Source organism: Corvus brachyrhynchos, unplaced genomic scaffold (assembly GCF_000691975.1).
Source record: "Corvus brachyrhynchos isolate BGI_N302 unplaced genomic scaffold, ASM69197v1 scaffold5, whole genome shotgun sequence".
NCBI lineage: Eukaryota > Metazoa > Chordata > Aves > Passeriformes > Corvidae > Corvus > Corvus brachyrhynchos.
The window spans coordinates 10420887-10440259 of NW_008238321.1; the positions used below are offsets into that span (position 1 = coordinate 10420887).

The window sequence follows — 19373 nt, forward strand, 5'->3', positions numbered from 1 at the left end:
AGCCCTGCCTCTACAGTAACTGCAGCAATATTTGTTCAACCAGAGGCAGTTATGATTTTTTGTATTGATAGCTTGTACTGTGAAGTATGAAATTCCCCAAAGATTCGCTCTATATGGAGTTAGTACAAGAGACTCCACTGCTCAGTCCTCCCGGGAACTGCAATTGTTGCTAACAAGGAATCGAGAAGTGAAACATGGAAAATTGTATTGCACACATGCTTTTCCATAATACCAGAAAAACAAACAGGATGTTAGAAATTTGTACCATTCCTATGAGCCTCAGCATACCTCGGGACACAGCAGTATTCTCCCTTTCTTTTGTTGCTTATTTACGGTGTTTTATACTCAAGGATCTGAATGCTGAATCTTTTTTACACAGTCTACCACTAATAAGAAAATTTTTTAAGCAGAAAGGAGAGAAAGAATGTGGGAGAGAACTCCTGCCAGTAAGTGTGCTTATGCAGATGGTCTAAATTTTTGGCGAAAGAAAGTTTTCCTATTTTAAGGTGAACTGTTGAACCCTGAGAGCCAAGTCTGTCAGCACGAGCAGCACACGTGTTTGCTTTATGGTTGAGTGTCCAACTGGGAGCAAGTGAGACAGTTGTGGGACTGCGATCTCAGTCTGAGAACAGTTAAGGATACAAGGAGAAGACTGAGGGCTCTGCCTTGTATCCCCTCTGTCCTTTGACCCTGGACTGAGGGCTGACACTGCTTCAGCTGCACAAGTGACAAAGGGAGCAGGGTGTCCCCTGCCAGGCACTTTTGTCCAGTCCCTCCTGTTGAATTAAATTGTTGCTGCTTTCAGCTCATGCTGGCAGTGCAAGTGCTGAGCCCAAGAAGCAGATGTGCTGCCAGTTTTCCAGCTCCTGTAGGAAAGCTCTTTGGAGCCACCACTGCTGCCTCCAGGAGGGCTGGCAGCCAGCTCTCAGGTGTGATCAGTGATGGGTGTCACAGCCCAGCTGCCACTGCAGGGCTGGCAAAGACAGGGCTAAACCTGCTGGGCCTGGGGATGCCTGGGTTTGTCCAGCACAAAGCTGCTCTGACCCAGCAGCCTGTGATCACAGTGTTGAGGTGCAGTTGTGGTGGCTGGGCCTTGCTGAGAGCCTGGGATTCACAGCCTGAGCTGAGCACAGTGTCAAGGGGTTTACAAGAAGGGTCTGCCTGCAGAGCATGTAGACCAAACAATTTTTCTTATGTTTAATGTTTTCACACAGTCCTGTTCATCAGCATCTCAGGATTGTGCTTATTTCTCTTCCCTTGGTTTTCTTATTAAAACCATGCTGGAGAATATAATTACTCACCCCCATTTTGCAAATGTTTTTCTGATCATTCTCTTGAGCAAGTCAAAGCCCAAAGAAATCATCATTATTAACCATCCAATTGATCTGTTCAGTGTCAACATGGCTGTGTTAGCCTGGGGACTGCAACTAAGAACAGAAAAAAATCCCCAAGCCAAAAGGCTTTTATTCCTCACAGAAAACATCTGGCGCTTTGGGCTGATCTATTGAGATGGAGGCAGGCTCTACTCACATAGACTGTTGCCTCAACTGGAGATAAATTATACTCTTGCAGAAAGACTTTTAATTAAAAGGTGATGGAAAATTTTACTTGTGAAGTCCAAAGTGACTCCTATAGCCTAATAAAGCACACTCACTACTAAAACTTAACAGATTGTCTGTAACATTTAAATCTCTGTTTTAAAAAAAAAACACTAGCAGTACAACTGTTTAATCAAAAGTATTTTTTAACACCACGTTCACTTCTGGAAATATTGATTAGTGCCTCAATTCTTACAAAAGGGCAGAACAAAAATGTGGAGATAAACACTGTTAATGTTTCGTCTGTTATTTTTACTGAAGTATGCAAACCATGAGCTTGGCAGGCAGCAGGCTGGTGGGAACACTCACATTACTCACAGCCAGAGAAGCTGAGCCCCACTGAAGCCAGGGCTTTGAATTATAGGAGGTGACTCTTCGTAATTTCTGTGGTGGTGCTGTTTTCCTTCCCCTGGCAGTGTATTTAAAGACAGTTAAGGCTAAGTGTGCTGGTACTCTGACCCCGAATACGGAGTGAAAATATGTTAAATCTGCCCCGATTTAGTAGAAAAGCAGTGCTTCACACGTTTATGGCAAGCACCATGCTCTGAGTTGGTGATTATCTGAAGGGAAAAATGTTACACTAGCTTTGACTTCCAGCCATGTGAGAAACTGCCCCTGTTTACAGCAGGTGAAAATGGGTCAAACTCGAAGATTCAAATGTTTTTGAAAACACAGCTTAGAAGTATTAATTTTTCTGCGGTGTTCCTTCTGTTTGGATCCAACCAGACCCAACTGGCTCAAACTGGTTTAAAGCAGCTAGAACCAGATCCAACCATTTCTAACCAGTTCAGTTTCCCAGATCTTCACCATTTTCCAGGTTAAAGTCTTTTTCATTTCATGTGTTCCTTCAGTCCAGATAACATCAGTTCTAGCAGCTTTGAGAGGTATCAGAGGTACAGTTCAGGGTAGCTGGATCTGAAATATTTGCCAGGAGTATTCTTCAGGTGCTATGGTCCATGTCCTGACAAATCAGCACTGGATTAACTCTGTGTACTTGCATAACAAACAGCTCATCCAGAAAAAATACTCTTGCCATAAATTACCGCGTGAGCACCGTGCTTGCTCTCCTGATTAACTGCTCGTGTCCATTTCGGACTGCACTGTCCTTGTTTCAATTCTTCCATCTCCCTTTCCACTGAAAATTACAGCACTTGGTGGAGCTCTCTTTTGTGTGCCAGTTTTGGCCCAAGGCTCTGTGACTGATGGGAGCCAGTGCTCAGATGAGCTGTCTAACCCCACTGAACTAAAGACACACCACTGAAATTCCTCCCACTTCAGCTGGAATATCGTGGTAAGAAACAGCATTGCACCTATGAGAGCACAGCCCGGTTAGAACTCCTGAGTCCCTTTGGGATTCTCCCAAAGAAATGTGCTGCTCTTTACAGCTGTACTGGCTGGAGCAGCCCCAAAGGATGCTGAAGGTACAAGCAACAGCTACCAGGAGCTGAGTGCTGGATGTGCTCTCTCAGGGTTTTTGAACACACCAAGAACATTTAGTTGTATTTTCAGTTAATAGTCAGGATTTTCTTTGACTTCAGAGTATGAATCCCATTAGATTTCCTTGGGAAAGGAATGGGTTCTCTCAGGCAACATCAACTTTTTCAGTGTGTGCTTGGTGTGGAGTCTCCATCCAGCTCCAGAGTGGTTTTTGAGTGACCCTCTTTAATAGATCAGTCATTCACACACTCCTTCAGATGCTGGTCCTTAAAACCCTCCCTGCAGCAGCTGCAGCAGAGCTTCTCAACATCATGGAATATTGCAGATGATTTGGGATTTTCATAGTGTCCTGGCTTGTGTTATCCACAGTGTGGCCAGCAGGACAAGGGCAGTGACCACCCCCTGTACTGGGCCCTGGTGAGGCCGTGCCTCAAATCCTGGGTTCAGTTTTTACATTCACTGAATGTGGCAAAGCAACCTCAAACCAAAATGGTTTGGATTTCTCTAAGGATGAAGGGGTGATGGCTACAGGCCAGCAAAGTAAAGGTCTTTACTTGACTTCAGTGGGGCTACTCCATTGTTTGAAGTACGGGAATTACCAAATCTGACTAAAGCGCATGGTTTGAGCTTGCTCTGCTGTCAGAGGAGCCCAGCGGCCTCTTTTGGTTCCTGTCTAAATGCCTTGTGTCCAACTGGAAACATCTCCTGCAACTGCAGGTCTGCCTTACCCCACAGCAGCCACACTGATCTCTGCCAAACTGTTCCTCTCTGCAATTTTGTCTTTCTTCTGCATGTACAAATACGAAACAAGATTAAACCAGTAAAGTCATTTTTATGTGACCTAATGCAGTTTCCATAGAGGCACTTATGCTCTTTCCTCCCTCACACCATATGAGTTCCTAATGAGACATTAATTGCTTATGCAAATTTAGAGTAGTAGACAATGAGTGTCGTTGTACCAAGAGTTTAAGGGCCATATAACTGCTCTGGATGTTCGCATAATTCCCATTAACATTAATTGGAGTTGCGTGCAGATTAGAGCCTGGTATCTTCAAAAGTTATAAAATAAACCACTGAATATTAATAGGGTAACTTGTAGCCATGTATCTTTCTTATAAGCACTTTGGATTTTATACTGTTTGCTAGCGAGTCATCTACTGTTAAAATGCTCCAGATGGCATTGGAAGTAGTTCAAAATACAAAAGAATTATTTTCACTTAATATGTCAGGAATGTGAAACTTTACCCCACATGGTTAGAAATAGATTAGAGGGGCCATATATTTTAACCCCTTGAAAACTTCTGTGGATTGTTTTAAACTTTGCTGGTAAAGTGGAGACAGGGAGAGGAACGAAAGTTGCATTTCTAAAAGTAACTCATGGAGATGTTGAAAGGAATTAATTCAGCCACTGTCGTCAGGGTCTGCTGATGAGGAACTGTGAGAACAGTGACTAAAACTCTTTGACCAACCAGCTATTTGACACATATGCTGGTAGCTCCAAGGCTATCTCGGTTGTCTGCCTTAATAACATCTCTGCTCTCATTTCCATCTCTCCCTGCTCTTGCTGCTCCCATGTCATTTTATTTAACACATTTCTCACAGCCCACTTCCCAGGCAGCTCCGTGCATCCTTGTCCAGAAGAGCAATAATGCCTCTGCTTGGAGCTCGTTTTTGCCATGACAGATTGATAGACAATCCATGTTCATTCCCTGCTGAGAAGCCTCATTTGGCCTGTTTAATGCCAGATCTTTTTAGGGTGAGCACTGGGAGCCCTTTGCCCCGCTCTGCTGAGTGCTAACTTGGTGTGCCTTTCCCCGCCCGTGGAACCGCCAGGGTCGATGAATTCAGCAAGCAAGGCGCAAGCTCTCGTGAATTTATGAATGCCTGTGTGTTTTATAACAACTCTGGCCACCTGGGAGATTTTTCAGTTGTCACAGGATCATGATGATGGAAATCCAGAGCTGGGGCTGTGGCAGTGCTGCTCCCACATCTCTTGTTACCAGCAGCCGTGACTGGCGCCTCGCGCTTGCTCACCTGCGCAGAGCTCCTGCCACCCTCCCCGGTCCCCACCGCCTGTCACAGCCATTCCGGTCCACTTGCAACTGCTCTGCCTGAATTCCAGCCCCTGGTTAGCCCCTGGGATGCTGTAATTTCAGGAACAGATGTGTCACTGGGCACCTGAGATGTTCATGAGGTCAATTAAAATGACCTGCGAGACTAAAGGAGTTAAATAGAAAGTTTAGCGACCTTCTATTTGATTAGCTATAATTGTCTGCAAACAATGCATAATATTATTGTAGATATTTTTATTATCAGTTAAATTACTAGAGAAGCTTAAATTTTGCTCAAAGGAAAGTGCTTGGCAGCAGAATCTAAACATCTCACCTATAGTGGTGCTTTCATTTAGAACAGCAAAATAGTGGATTTGCCTCATGTTTCAATGCAGCTGAGAGTTCTTAGAGCAGGAAGATATGGCCATTAACTGCTATTTTCTTAATAATAGCACCCCATTGTTAAGCAAAATGCTTACCCCAGTTGCATTCAAAGCACTAGAAATCCAAAGTTAAGGCAGCATAAAATGGGTTCTCATTGCATTCAGATGGTAATGTATGGCAATTCTTTTTGCACTCCTAGCATGTACTTAGTATGTTAAATGAGGTGAAATAGGAAAGGGGAAATAAAAAAAGTTATCAGAGGAAATAATAGTGCTCTCCATGGTGCTCCTTGGACAGTATCAAACAAAGGAAGGGTGAGAAGCTCTGATGTGATGAATGAGTCTGTGGTATTAAGGCAGAGAAATGCATTTTATGGACAAATATACATATAATATTAAATTAATAGTAATAAAAGCAATATTGGGGATTTTTTCAGTTGCATTTTGTGAGCAGTAGCTGATGAAGCTGTAAAGGTTTGGACTGCTGTTCTGTGGGGACAACTTGCTCTGAGACCATCAGACTGTCCGCAGTTATTTGCTTTCTTGTAGTTTTAAGTGAAGAAAGCCGGCAGGACAAGGAAATGTTTCTATTCCTAAGTACAACAAAGCAAACCTTTCTCTTGCTAAACATCTGAGACATCTTTCCTTTCTAATGCAGTTACATGGAATGATGGGAGAAAAGCAAATTGGAGGGGGGAAGAAAATTTAGCATTCACTCAAAGGAGAACATTGCAGCAACTTGGGTAATGACAAAACAGCCCTACAAGGTGCCAGCTCTAGAGGAGCTGCATGGTGGAGTTCTATTAAAAGGAAAAGAAAAATGAGGAGTTTGTTCTGGATCTATGAAAACTCATTCATCAGGGAGAGGATTAAGCCAAACGACTCACAAACATCATGCAAGTGCTTAGAACATGCTGTAACCACTGCCAGTAAGTCATTTCAAAGACTTCATCTGTTCAGTCCTGGGGTTACCTTGGTGCCACACGAGCCCGGTGCCTCCCTGCTGTTTGATCACCAGGATTTTCCATCAGAAATGACAACTCCAGGCAGGGAGGAGATAAGAACTGAGAGTCGTTTCAAAGAAGAGGATCACAGTGTTTTTAACTCCCCTCCTGCTCCGATGCTGTGGGTCTCTCAGTTAGCAGAGAGGTGGGGCAGCAACCCAGTCACCGAGGAACTGAGTGCCAGTTTCTGCGTTTCTCCTTCCTATTCCCAGCCCAAAAGAGTCCCTTCCATTCTCCTGGCAATTTGTGATGCCTTTGTAATGTGGGTTTCCTTGCCACAGGCCGTCTATTGCAGGTTCCACAGGCACACCTTGATTTTTCTTAGTGAACGCTTTAGGTGTCCCCTCCCCTTTTCCAGATTTCAACCTGGGGGAAATCAGCCCACGTGCACAGACTTTTCCTAACTCAGCAAGACTTAGAGGGCTTTGTGCTGACTTCTCACATCTCTTGCTTGTCTCTTTCCATCTCCTAAAAACATTTTATCTCTGACAGCAGGTTTCACCAGGATTTAGCTTCCCATGCTTTTAATATTTTAAGAATGAGAGGGGAAGTAAATTTTATATTTTTTAATACAGTAAGTGTAGAAAATGGGTAAAATGGGATCACTATTGAGAACAGTAATTAAAATGATGAGGATAAATGACTGTGCTTTGATTGACGTTATTCACAGCTTTAAAGGTCAGATTGCAACAAATATATGGGATGAGTATTAAAATAAAAGATACTTTTAATGGCACTGGTGAGAGATTACTGCTGTTCTTCTTATTATTAGTTTCTTGAAAAAGAACAGTATAAGCACTTAATCTCCAGGGTTAAAAAAAAAAAAGAGAGAGAAATCCCGAACAGAAAGATGACACATCTGCAATTTAGTTTAATTAGTCTTGTGTTCTGCACCTGAAAGTGCACAAATTCATACTCTGCTTACAAAGAAACAAGAGTTTTATTAGTAAACAAACAATCATTTCCCACTTTTTTCACTGCATGCTCTGCTTTTTTCCCCCGTTTCCCTCTGGAGCTGCAGGAGGCACTGCAGTGTGTGATCAGCACATCCTATGGGGTGCTTCATAAGCAGATTGCAAAGCTCTCCCTGTTAGAGGAGCAGAGGGAGGTGTTGTACCTCAGGAGATTTTACAGATGGTGATGGGCTTTGGGGGAGAGCACAGGCTGAGAGTGAAAGAGCTTGAGACACCTCCAGAAAACTCATCACAGTGTAGACTTGTTCTCTTCCCATGCTGGCAAGATCAGCCCCTTCCCCTCTTTTTTTGTCCTTCCAAAGTGTGCCACGAGTGTGACCCTCTGTAAAGCCTCTTTCATTATACCTCAGTCTCCCCAAAATCCAGGCATGTTCCTGGCTGGCCCCAGCTCTGTCCAAGGCAGATCTCTCCTTCCAGGGGAGCAGTCTCCTGCAGATATTCAGGGTTCTGTGGGTAGCAGTGCTCTACATTACAGTGCCACTGAGAGCCACCTGCAACTGAACTGCAATTTCCTCACCCTGCAGCCTCCTGTCTCAGCTTTATACCTCTCCCAAGGCTCAGGAAATTCATTTATTTCACTTTTGGGACAGATAAGCATTCCATTAGTGCTTACTCTGACCTTTGCACACAGCAAGGTATTTGCTTTTCCTAATTCTAGCATCATTAACAGTGCCTAAGTTTTCAAATCTTCTTACACCAAAAAGCAGTAATGGTTATCTGCTATACTTGCTTAATGAGTCATAAAATGAAATGGCAGATGATTTATTCTGCATACAATTAATCCAATAGTTAAGTAATGGCCAAGACTGCTGAAAAAGGACAATAAATCCAGTAACCCTGACAACTTCTCAAACTATTGGCTTTACTGATCACAATCAATTAGATTTTTTCCACCCTACTTAAAGTAAAAAGGGGAAAAGTTTTAGCTTTTTTGTATCCTTTATGAAGTTTCAATAGCAATTAGGCTTGTCTGTGCAATTCTGAGAAGTGCTGGCTGTGTTGATCTTTGTTTGTTTTAATCATGTTAAAAGGGTTAAGCTGCATACTCCAAGAGCACAAAGTGGAGCTCTGAATGCAGCAGAGTGCCTTTATCCCACTAATGAAAAGAAATTGCTGGACAAGATTAGGTGCAGGCAGGCACTCTAGCCTCTTTGCTTGATTGTGTCTAACAGGAGCTCCTACAAGCAATAAACACCAATCACAGTGAGAAAAGCAAAATCAATTAGTTTGGCAAACTATTACTAGTGATAAATAATAGTATTCCTAAAACTGATCCCAAATTCTCATGAACTTCACTCATGGCACAGAATCCACTCGTGAATGGCGTTTTACAAGGGCAGGTGTTGATACTTCATTTTCCTGGCTGAGAAGAAAACTTGTGTCCTCCTCACCCCAATCCCATCCCTTGCTTCTCCAAAATCGTCATTAAAATGCGCATACTTGCAAGGCTGGTGGAAATTTATTAAGCTGATGAATACATAAATAAACAAACAGCAGGCAAAAATGGGTTCCTCTTGTCTGGTGATGCTTTATTGCTGCTTTTATTTTAACTGATTGAATTTAAGGAATGTTTCATTGTATACCACATACAAATGACAATTTGATTCAGGCTCTAATTGTGTAAGTCTCACTAGCTGTGTAAATATTTTAAGGTTTAAAAGTTACATTTTTCATAACTGTGTCAGAAGAATTAGATTCAAACATTGCTCAATATTGCAACAATGCAGGCTGTATAAAGGGAAACTAATAGACCACATTTGTTCTCTGGAGAAGAGCAGTTGCTGTGAAGGCAGATAGTTATTTCTGAGAGAGGATTTTTAATAACTAAAGTGTATGAAATATTGCTGTGTGCTTCAACATTACTCCTCCTCCATGCTGTATGTGCTTTTACTATCATAAAATTTCTACGTGTTCCTCTCAGTCTCTAATCCTGCACCCTGATTTTTTAATTGTCTCTATCAGACTGGTCTCTTCCTTCAGCCCATGCTACACCACCCTCTCTCTTGGCACTTTTAAACCTTGTTCACAAGCCTCTTGCAAAGCTCTAAACACAATTTTGCCCCCTATTTCTGCCCATTTTGCCCTCTGCTCTCCAGCCCTTGCAGCTGGGGAGGCAGCTGAGTGTACAGGGTCCAGCACACGAATCTCTGCCCTGCTCTGCCACATGTGTTTGTGAAGAAGTGGGAAATGGAGGGAAATAGTGGTTTATAGTGAGTTGTCACTTCATCACATCTTTGGGTACATAAACACTGGCTGATTTCTTCCCTTGGACTTTTCCTAAGGTGTAGGAGTAGCTCTCAAGCAAACAATTTTATGTGTGACCTTGGACAAACCACTTAATTTTTTCAATAATTAATCTCTATATTTGCACAATGTGCTATGTTATCTGTTTCAGTCCCAATACCTTGTAAAGGATTGGTTTTGGCTGTGTCTATTTTAGAACACTGCAGACATCACTGAATCCTCTAAGGCCCTCCTGTAACTTTGTGGGAATTTCAGCATCAGTGTATGTTCAGGAGATATTGTACAATATACCTCAAAAGTAGTGTTGGGAATGTAAGCAAAGACTGGGTGAAAAAGCATCAGCAAATTGTCAAGACTGGGAATGCTGAGGCAGAGAAATCAATCCATAGTTTGACACTTGGTTGATACAATTTACTAAAAGGATTTTTGATTCCTAGAAACAAGTATCAGAATAACATTGCACTACATTTTTTTCCCAGAAGCAGCTAATAATAATTTCCTTTATAGTTTTCATCAACTCCATTATTATTTTTTTCTCTATTTCTTTTGAATTAATCCAATTTTTTTGCAAATTAAAAATTTTTGCTGCAGCAAATGCCATATTTGTAAGATAGGGGATGCTCAACCCTGATAATAAGGCAACCTTCTAAAACCATCCAAATGAGAACAAAAAAATCTCACAACTTATCAATGAAAGCTGCAAACATGTGTCTTCATCTGGGGAATGTCTTGAGTGAGGTCTGTTTTTACACAGAGACCTTTAAGCTGCATTTGGAACAGTAAGTGAGCTCATGTGGAATTGAAATCTCCCTCCAATTTCATTTATTCTTTCTGTGCTTGTGCAGCAATTTAAAGCTGCAGCAGTTTTCAGAGTGTTGTATGAGGTGTCCAAGAGGTAGAGTTGTTCCTGTGCACTCTTCCCCATTGTCAGCTGCAAAAGCCTTAAAAGTTAATGTCCACTGAAACTGCTCTGGTTTTACTGCCACCTAAATGTAATTTGTTCTGATTTATGCCCCTGTAAAATGGGTCAAGGCTGGTGAAAAATAACGCCAATATATTAAGTTCTTGTAGAACAGTTTGTGGATGTAAACATTTGAGATCATGAGTGCCAGTGCATCTTATCACCAGGCAGATGTTGCTTATGCCAAATGAGAAATTGACACAAATCTTCCTACTGAGTGTAAATAAAACTGGATGTGTTTGGAGGGGAGAGCCAGCAAGAGGTGCTCGGTTTTGCATGCAGGTTACCCCTTGTATTTTTATTTTAAGAGAAGACTTATTCACAGCTGTCAATTTTTGAATCTCATTTATGCCTGGCTACATCAGGGCTCATTCTGTAGACAGCAGCCCCTGAAATTGTTGGACAGCTGAATGGAAGTGTCTCCGAGTCTTTCATCTTTCACACTTCAGACATGCTTTCAAGCCACCAACACTTTACATTTGCTTTTGCATATTACATTTTAAAAATACATCTTCTCCGGTAGTCCTATGAATGTATTTCAGCCAGGATATGGATAACTAGCTCCACTCCTAACTCAGACCATTTGAACTTGTCTTTTCCCCTCCTACTTCTTTTCCAGTGACTTAAGGCTAGATGATAAAGTTCATCAGCAGAGTCTATATGGTGGTTTTTAAGATTTCTGTTTTACCTGCATTTTTTCCATTTGAACAACTGCTTGGAGGAAATTTTTATTGAGAAATTGTCAGGGGCAATGCTGGCAGGAGCAGAAAGCTGGTGATTGCCCTTAGGAGAACATGGATCACTGAACTCTGAATAATATTTGCAGTAGGGTTTGTTTTCACATCTTCAGAGTCTGAAGTGCTCAATTCATCCTGCAAAGCCACAAGGCTCACACAGGGTCTGGCACAAACCGGGAAGATGGTATCACCTTGTTTCATCTTGGGGTTAGTGTGAGAGGCTGGGGTGCAGAGGACCTGGTGGGAGTCAGAAGATTGAGCAGAGGTCTGCAGTTGTCTCCTTTCCTTTCTCAAGGGGCTGCTGGGCTGTGTTCCATGTGAGGGTGGTGTTTCCATCAGCTGCAGCTGGAATGCAAGACGTGGTTTTTGATATAGCGATGCCTGCAGGACAGGGGTGATGCCTGACGGTGGCATGGGAAAGCAGCACAGACTTTGTCTTTTGGAAGACATGGATTGCCGTGGTATAATAAATGTTTTTCCACTCTGGAGTATGCAGAGGAGTTGCCAAAGAGGAAGATCCATGAGCTACTGGCTCCTGTTCAGATGGGGCTTTCAATTTCTGTTGCTCTTTATGCTGAGCTGCATTTTCCAGTACTGCAAGTTACTGCATGTCCTGCCTCCCTCGCTTCTGAACTTAAATATTTCCAGCAGCTGTTCCAGCTCTGCTCCCACAAGTGTTGGCTCTGCCCTGAGCACAGGAGCCCCCCAGGTTTGCCACATGCAGGAGGCAAAAACAACAAGACAATCTGTTGACCCGTCTTCCATCATTTAATAGAAATAATCAGAGAGGCAATCAAATACACCAGAGATTTTGCATCTCTGCTCATTTTTCCTTCTTCAGGTCCAACCCCACACCTCCCCACTGAGGAATTCATAACTGGATAAATAAACATTCAAATCTCCTACTTATGTTTTTAATTACCTCACAGATTAGGCCAACCCTGTCCTTATTGACCTGGTCTGTTGTCTTTAAGTGCTTCAGGACTCGATTTGCTGGATTTATTCAGGCAATCCCTGGAGAACCTCTTGTGAAATCTGGATTTGCATAATGGATGGGAAATATTGCGTGTCTCCTGTAAAAGATCAGGAAGTTTGTCACAAGCCCAGCTACTGCACATTTTAAAAGGTTATAAAGCTGCTAGGTGTGTGATAAATGCTGGTAGAAACACTGGCTTCGCTGCAGCATGAGGGAAATTCTTCCCTGGAGGAATTTTTACAGGGTTCCCAAAGCTGTGCAGCAACTTCCCAGCAAATATTATTGTGAAACAATTGCTTGGGGATTGAGTTGTGTTTTGTCAGCTGGGAATTTATCTTTTAATGTTGAACTGCAACCAGCAGTCAACACTGACACCTGATACAGCTACTTTATGTGTCTATCATGAGACATAAGCAATCCACATCTTTCCTCTCTTCCTTTTTAAAGGTCATTTTCTTTGCTTTTCCTCCAGCAGACTGTCCCATGACCCACTGAAAAACCTGAGACAGGGAGCTCTAAATTGCTTGGATGGGTCTTCGTTGGAGGTTTCTCTCCAGGACCAGAGGTCTCCTCTCGGTCCTGGCAGTAAGTTGTGACCTCACCACAACTGGAGTGCACAAGCCGGGAACACTGTGGTGTCTTTAAAAACTCTTTCTTGTGAGACAGATAAACATAAAAGTGCTTTTTATGACTCTGAGGTTCCTGGTTAGGTTGTCTGGGGCTGGACCTAGATGGAGAATACAAAAAGGGATCTCCAGCCCAGTTCAGTGTAGCTGTGCCCTGGTTTGGGCTGAGTCCTGGGGAGGTTGAACGTCAGGTGGCCACTCCTTCGAGAGGGAGCGAATATTGGAGGGGTCTTCCTTTTGGGGATCCTTTCAGTGAGAAAGCTGAGCAAGGCACCATGTGGGCAGCCACTGTCAGAAAGCAACCAAAAATATGTGCAAAGAGATTATTTTCTTCATTGCTCAGATGGCAATAGAGCCTCAGGATGACTCAGAGACATCCCAAGGAAAGCAGAGCCTAACTAGAGAGGTTCTAGGATCAGCAGCACCAGTGGCTCTCAATTACAAGGGGATCCTGTTGTAAGATAACCATATAAAGGTATGATTTTAGGGGTTTCTTTCATCTTTTCTGCTGGAGGCCCTTGTTTGAGCAGCTGTGAGACGTTGCAAGGCTGCAGCACTGACTGGAGAGGTTTCAATAAAGATTTGCAATCCGGAGCTAAGTGCAGTCCCCAAGTTGGATTGTTTCTGTGCCCACATGGCTATATTCTTTGAACTGTGCAATTTTCAAATTCTTACCTGCATAGTAATGTAAGAGCGTGGGACAGAGCTCATGCTCTGTGTTGATGGCAGGAGACAAGGGAAATTGTAGCCTTCACTGTTTGTGCTCCTGACTTTGTCCCTTTTGAGAAGAACAGAAGCACTGATGTTGCAGACAAACATTTCTCTCTAAATTAGGTGCTGGTAAGGTGCTGAAAAATTAACTTTGCGTTCTTCCAAGCCCTCCTGTTAAAAGACCTATACAATATAATTTTCTTTTCTCTCTGTTCCTTCCATGCATTTTCAGTTAAGCAGCTTGAATATTCATAGATTTGGATGAGCAGAAAAGAAGCTTGTTTCTTTCCACATAAAAATGAAAGGGGAAATTACAACATACTTTCCATGCTGCTGGTACACATTTCAGTAAAACAGCAATGGTGTATATGCCTGATTACTTTCCTGTGGAATAATTCTCATGAAATCGTTGATATTAAAATTCAATATACCGTTTTGACTAAGCATCACTGGGGATAGCACAATCTCTCATTATTTCCTTTTCAGCACAGACGTAGCTCATAGTATGGGTATGCAGATTTTTAATGCAGCAATAGAATTGTGAAATTGAGCTATTTTTCAGCTATCACAGAATTTAGCAGGCCTGATGAATTGTGTCTTATAGCCACTTGATTTTCTCCCTGTTTTTTTAAAGGCCTGCCCTGTGCCAACTTTTGTTTGTTATGTCAAATAGGAGGCATAGGGAAGCATTCCCATGAAAAAGTGTGTCCACCAGCCCAAAGCTTTGATTTACAAATTTATTCTCTCAAACCACCTCAGCTATGGAGTAAACACTCTGCACTGAATGTCCTGCCTGGCATACAGAAGGCACGGGGCAAGGGGAAGCTTTGTGTCTTTTCTTGTGGCTGATAGATTTGGGGACCCTCCCTTCCAGACTCCCAGACTCAGAAAGCTGGGCTGGCAGATGAGATTTGGGGTTTCAATTATCATCCCAGACTTTCCTATCTGGAAGTCACAGGGCCCAGCTGTGCACATCTTCTGCATCCCTCTGGAGGGTCCTGGACCAGAGGTGCAGCATCTCTGCACTGCTGGAAGGATGCAGCCCAGAAAAAGCAATGCATGAAGCATCCAGCATCTCTGTGTCCTGAGACAGAAATCTCTACAGGGAAAGATGGGCAGCAGAGCTGGATTTCTGTTTTCCAGGATTTAGTGTGCCAGAGTAAATATGTAGCAATTCATAAAAATGCATTGCAGGTGCTTTTCTTTCCAGGTCAAATGTTGCATAATGCCACCACGTGTTGGAAGTATCTGTTTCCAAAATGTTATGTTTTGGTAACAAATATTGCAAAAAACAACATAAAAAACCAAACAAACCAAAAAAAACCCCAAAACAATCAGTTTGTCCCCTATAAATTTTATGGATTTTTGCAAAGGTTTGGAAAAATAAAACCTTTCCTAAAACAACAAAGAGCAACCTTAGACCATCAGATTTCATGGATTATTACCATGGTTTTAATGACAAGGGTTAACCAATTTAGTAATCTGGGTCTGACAGCTTTTCAGAGTAAGTCTCTCAGTGCTTATGGACTAAATGCTTTACTCAAATTTTGGGAAACCAGAAGATTGATTTTCTTTGCCTTATGATTAAGAGAATGGGACTTGGACATGAAAATCCAATTAGATGAATGTGGGGGGTGGGAGGGAGATGGGGAGAGAAAGAGATGGATGGCACACGGCTCTGCTGCAAACAGACCTTACTCTGAAATCTGGACAACATCTCTGCTGGCTTTCAATTAATTGTGAAACAGCTGCTCCTCTCTCCCTGTGCACTCAGACAAAAGATCATGAAGTTTTAGACTTACCAGGTGATAGCACTGAAAACTCACAAAAAAAAAGAGAAAACTTGGAGCTGATGAAAATAAATAACAGGAGTCTTAAAAAGTGAGAGAAAGCAGTATTTTGTTATCTCCAGTATTTCTTGCAGTTAAGTATCTCGAATGATATTATGTGCTTTACTATCAATAAACCTTGCAGCAAACTCCATCTGTCTGTCATTCATAAAATGAGATGTTACCATTTCACAGAACCATAAACCACATAAAAGTCAAAGTATAAGGATCCAAACAATTTCTAAGTGAAAGACTCTTTGAAGCAGCTGCTTTCCTTTATTATTAGAGACAATTATACTGTCAAAACAGCAGAATATTAGCTTTTCACATGCCTGGTTCACCTGTTTATTGAGTGCTACCCAAGAGCAGACGTGCCAGATGCACCCTGCCAAGAGTGATGGGGAACAATAAGGCTCTCCACAAATCTGGAGATTGCTCTCTTTGTGCAGAGCAATCAACCATCTAATCCATCCAAGAGCTAGCAAGGGCTTGGGAAAAATGTTTTAAAGGAGAAAAAACCTTGCAATGGACCCTTATGACTCTGTCCTTGCTTCGTAATTTCCTTCTAAGTCCCAGCTGTGTGGTGCTGTCCTGGGGTGAAGGATGCTGGTTCTTTTTCTCAAAAAACTATAAAATTTGTGCTTATCTCTGCAAATTCCTGTTGAGCAAACCAAAAAGTAATCTGTTAGAAGCTGAGCTTCAGCCTAATGAGGGCTTGTGACAGTAAGTTCCATGTTTGTGTCTTGAAACAGCAATACAATAATTGCTATTTTTATATCCATAACCTAGATTTAGGAGCAAATGGACGAGAAACTTCCATTACTGAGATCTTTGTGACTCCATGGCAAAATGATCTTCTGGTGGAATTTCAGGGATTGTTTCACAGCAATACATTAAAAAGCAGCTGAAAAAGCTGATAAAAAAAGCAGTTTTAGTAGATGAAAGACAAATGCATATTTGACAGAAAAATTCCAGTTTTTCATCTATCTTGTTACCTAGAATTTTTCACAAGGGAGACCTGAACATTGCTGTGCACTGTTCAATTAAAATCTACCAAGATTTACACTAAAAAATTATAATGATATTCCTCTTTAAGTATGTCTTCACAACTTTCTGTGGTTATTGAACTTGCAACATTATCTCTTATCCGGGGAATGCTAACCATGATAAACAAGGAAATAATCAGGGCCAAATGTGAATTTTGGCAGTTGTTTTGGATTTTCAACATTTGGTACGTTAGGGACGTGCACAGATCAAAATCCTGGAGGCTCTGTAAACATTGTAGCCCAGAAGCTCATATGTATTCTGAAGCTTTTATTTTCCTTTGTGAACACAACCTGGTTGGCAGTGATTAGTGGTTGTTATGATTTCATCTTGAAATACTAACTGCAGTTAAAAAAAAATAGTAATAAATTCACATAGAGCAAAGTATGTTAACAAAACCAGTAATTGTTTAAAGTTAGCACTTCTCTTTGCAGCTCTAACTGAAATTGTCCTCTATAAATCCATATGAATGTATGTGTGTGCATGCATGTATCCTGAAATATGGGGAGGGGATCTGAGATTTGAGCCTGGCAGAGGGATGCTGTTTGGCCACTCGGTGTGACAGCTGAGCAGGTCACCAGTGAACTGCCTGAAAAAATATAAATAATTTACTGAAATCAGTGGTTTTGTTTTATGTCTGCTTAGGAAAGGGCTGAAGACATCTGGACCCTACTAGCAAGAACAGGCCACATGAAAATTGGTTTTAACACAAGAGAAAAATTACACAGCTCTTGTTGTAAGTACATAATTTTTCTGGTGTGGTTTGAAGTTGCCTCTGCACTCCTTTATAAAATGAGGATTAAGTTGTACTGTGTTAGCAAATGGCTTTTTCTCTGACCCATGCTGTATCTACTGGTGACACATGAAGTACTGATTCAGGTAGACTGGGATCAGTTATGACTGAGATTAAATATTTGTTTTCTTGGACTATGTGTTTCTTGAATGAGGAATGTGTGAAAGGACAAGAAAAGCAAATTCTCTTCTAAAGGGTAACGCCATTACAAACTGGAAACTCATTAAAAAAAAAACAAAGCTCAGACCAAGCTGTTTTCAAAACAGTGAATTTAGAGTAGCTACTGAGGTATTATTACACTGAGAGAACCCAGGCTGTGCACTTTGTTTTCCCACATTTCTGAGCAGGGGTAAGAGCCAGTTTGTCTCAGACTTTCCTCAGGATGAACACAAGGATAACAGAGCCATCTGGGTCTCAGCAGCACCCAGTGATGGGTTGTTTGTGTGCTGCTCACAATTGTGACATCTTCTAGGCAGCATCTGGATCCCACTGGAAGCTTATCTCCTTTTTGACTTATCTGGTAGCCTGTGTTATAAAGAGGGGGAAAAAAGGCATGTACAAGAGTTGCATTTACACAAAGGCAGCACTGGAATTAGAGGGTTTTTTTAATTGTCATTTGGATGCAAGGAGGAGGGTAGCTTATCTACAAGAAGTCAGCATTATTTTACTAAATCAGCTCTTAACTGATTGTGTCATGCAGTATTAGGTTCATTCTCCTCCTTTTCCCTTGGCATCTCTTATGCAAGTCAATAATCTGTCCTCTGATTGTTAAAAGACTGCAAATCACTACACTTCTGTTATTTACCAGTCATCTGAAACTCCCACCCACTGCTTATTCTCTTCTGTGTGTTTAACTCCCAACCACCCAGAGTATGTGTCAAAATAGGTTTTCAACGTATTCTTTGAACAGCAGCAATTAATTGCTGTGATTCTACACATTCCAGAAAAGCCCAGAAGGTATAAACTGAGACTTACTCACATTTGCTAGGTGTATGTAGCAGATTGTACTGACATCCTAGCAACACAGTTAATTGGATCTATTTCTTAAGTGATTCTCTCTATAGAACAAATATCTGAATTAGAGGAATGCCTCCTGGTTAATATGATGTGCTTCATATTTTCTGTGTTCAGTACTGCTATAACTAAAATTGTAATATTCAAGGTACTGTGATGCTGATAGAAGGGAAATGTGCACCCTCTTCATGCAGTATGATATGGGCCTTTTAAAAAAAAATCACCAAACCTGCTGATCCTACTGAGATCTGAGATCAGCGTGTGGCTTTTACCAGTCAATGTTTCTAGGTTATTCAGTTTATTAGATAAACTAATACTGCAGAATGGGGGAATAATTCTATTTACTGTCATTCAGACTGGCCAATTTTGCATAACACACACGTGTATGAGCTAACCGTGCCAGCCAGCAGCACACACATCTGAATCTTGGAAACTGTGTGATTTCCAGGTTCTGGGAAAATTTTGTAGCCATTTGCTTTGATTTCCAGAACCACTGACTGGCTCACTGAGAGCACAAACTGCAGTTGCTGAAACCACTGCCCAACTTCAGCTTTTTCCTGCCTTTAATCACTGGAAGGAGGTACATGGGAGAGACATTTAGATGATGAAAGGATCCTGTCTGTTGAATTGGCAGTATATTTAAACAGAAAGAAGGCAGAAAATTAGTTTTTCTCTGGTCTATTTGTTGTGTATTTTCTAAGAGATAGTGGCATTAAAGGAGCATTTGCCTGAAGGCCTCAGACAAGATCAGGGCTCCATTATGTTTGTCTCTGCAGGGGCCACAAAAGAGAAATATACTAATAGTAGTACTATTTATTATTATTATTATTATTATTATTCCTATTATTATCTTTCTCCCTAAAGATAAATAGTCCCACCAAAAGGGCAGGAAGAATAAAGTATATATGGAGATGGAAAAAACATCCTGTGGAGATGGTGTAAGGATAAGGAATGGAGATTATGGGATGGACACTTGGCCACCAGTTCAGCA

At 41.7% G+C, this 19373-nt stretch overlaps 1 long non-coding RNA gene across 1 annotated transcript in view; it reads left to right on the forward strand.

The window, feature by feature from the left end:
- Positions 1-19373, forward strand: part of LOC108446707 — a 131554-nt gene that overhangs the window by 58489 nt on the left and 53692 nt on the right. The window contains exon 3 of the long non-coding RNA XR_001861998.1: positions 17221-17311. This is a non-coding gene — a long non-coding RNA (uncharacterized LOC108446707). The remainder of the gene's footprint in view (positions 1-17220; positions 17312-19373) is intronic.